This window comes from Elaeis guineensis, chromosome 5 (assembly GCF_000442705.2).
Source record: "Elaeis guineensis isolate ETL-2024a chromosome 5, EG11, whole genome shotgun sequence".
In the NCBI taxonomy this organism is placed as follows: Eukaryota; Viridiplantae; Streptophyta; class Magnoliopsida; order Arecales; family Arecaceae; genus Elaeis; species Elaeis guineensis.
This window is the reverse complement of record NC_025997.2, coordinates 503,461-505,811: the sequence shown is the minus strand read 5'-3', so window position 1 is coordinate 505,811 and position 2,351 is coordinate 503,461.

Below are 2,351 nucleotides of genomic sequence, written 5' to 3'. Positions count from 1 at the left end.
TATTTAAAGAAGTACAAATCGAGGACAACAAGAATCAACAAGAGACTATGCCACCTAAGAGAGTTTCATCCCGTCACATCAATGCCATCACCTCTCGATCGGCGGAGAGCTAGACCAACAATCGAGTACAATTGTCGGTGGCGAAAACTCCTCCACCTCCACAGTCGGCGTTAATCATAATGGCAGGGCCGGTCCTGACATTTTTTAGACCTAGGGCTAAATGAAAAAAATGAAACCTTCTCTATTAAAAATTAACATACTTTAAATATTAATTATCATTGAAAAATTAATCTACGTGCAATAATTTTCTATAGATATATTCGTTAAGCAGTGTATAAAACCCATCATTAACCTATTTAATTATTTTTCTTGTTATAATATTATAGAAAGCCATCCTTGCACCCTATTGGAACATCAATACAAGATCTAGGCCTGGGGCCTGGGGCGGTCGTCCAGTTTGACCTGCCCCAGGGCCGGCCCTGCATAGTGGATTAGTTCAACTTACTCTTCCAGCAGGTTCTGACTCTGACGGATACTATTCAGGTGATCCAGACCGTCTCTATACCCCCGTAGATAGTGCTGCAGTCTAATCAGACTCCCCCTGCATCTTCCACGGTGGGCGCCAATCTGTTGTGGTCAAAGCTGACAATATTTTTTATCGAGGACAAGGCCCTCCATCCATATGAGCCTCAGAGTCCTATGACCACAAGGGACAGAAAAGTAATTTATTTTCTCAAAAAAAATATTGATCTACATAAAAACAAATCATCCATCAAATTTTGGTTGTGAAATGTAGAAGAACATATAGGTTAATGTATCTCTGTGCACATGGAATGGTAAAATGGATATATTAAATCATGCACGTATAGATACATCCAGGGAAATCAAAAAATAAAATATTCAAAAATTTAGCCGAAAGTACTCAATAATATAGTCTTGTTGGGGGATACCTGCCGACTTACTGCCGGAGGGCCCGACCGACCGGAAAGCCCGACTTACTGCCGGAGGGCCCGACCGACCGGAAGGCCCGACTTATTGCCGGAGGGCCCGACCGCCCGACCGCCTGGTGGTCTGACCGCTCCGTTGGACGACTCCGACTGGCCGATAGACCGACCGATCGTCGGTCGGGGCGACCGACTGACGGATGCCATCAGCGACTAACTACCAACCAGTCTACAGCCCATCGCCGGTCGGGGGTATGTCGGGCGTAACCATCCCGACCGACTGAACCCGGGGGGTCTGAGGCCCGACTTACATGAAGCTCGCCGATCGACCGGAGGAACCCGACGCCACTCTGCTGGCTGCCGACCTAGGGTCGGCTGACTCCTCCAAACCGCCGTACGGCCGCCAGACGTTGTCAGCTCTGACACGGACATGCGGCACAGTTACCTAGGGACATTGTCCCGTCGAGAGCAGGGTCAACCCTGGTGATTAGACGGCCACACGGTGACATGATACTTTCACGGCGGCTCTGACAGCCCACAGTGAGTTGACAGTTCCTCACTTGTCCGCGCCATTAATGACGGCGCCATACCTAGCTCTACTATATATACCGGGGAAGGCAACAGTGCGAGGGATCGATCCGCCCGTCTCTCCCACATACGCAGGCTCGCTCCTCTCTCTCTCTCTCTCTCTCTTTCTCAGAGCTCTCTGTCTGCATTTCACTGTTGCCCAGTCACCTCTCTGACTTGACCGTCGGAGGGTCCCCGCCGGAGCCGCCTCCGGTCAGTGCGGACTTCCTTTTGCAGGTGCACGCTTCTCGACGATCGGGCGACGAGGCGATTGGCCGCAACAGATTGGCGCGCCAGGAAGGGGACAGCATGACAAAGACAAGAGCTCAACGATCGAGAGTCACCGGGTCGGCGAGGCGCTCTTCCCGCCGGGAAGAGGCCTCCCCGCCCCCACCGGCGGCGGAGCCTAGCTCTCCGCGCCCTGCAGTGACCACGGAGGCCCAGATCGCGGCTATCGTACGGCAAATGACCGTACTAACCGATGCAGTCAAAAGCCTCCAGCAACAACCGACGGCCCGACCTATGCCTTCCAGGAGCAGCCGCCGATGACCGCGCCGACCCCTGTCACCTCCATGCGAGCGCTCCCAACAGCGCTCCCACGGAGAGGAGGAGGGACGACCATGGCGCGACGACCGACGGTCCCGGCAGCCCTCTCCTTCCCTGCTGGAGCGAGCAAGGAAAGAGAAGCGGCCGCGTACACCGTCGGCCTCCCTTTCAGAATCCTCCGGAGACTCCACTCCTAGGGTCTCCCAGCATCGACGAGCGGACGACTACGAGCGACGGTTCGAGGAAATCGACCGCCGACTCGCCCAACTGCAGACGGACGGCCAGAAGTCTTCG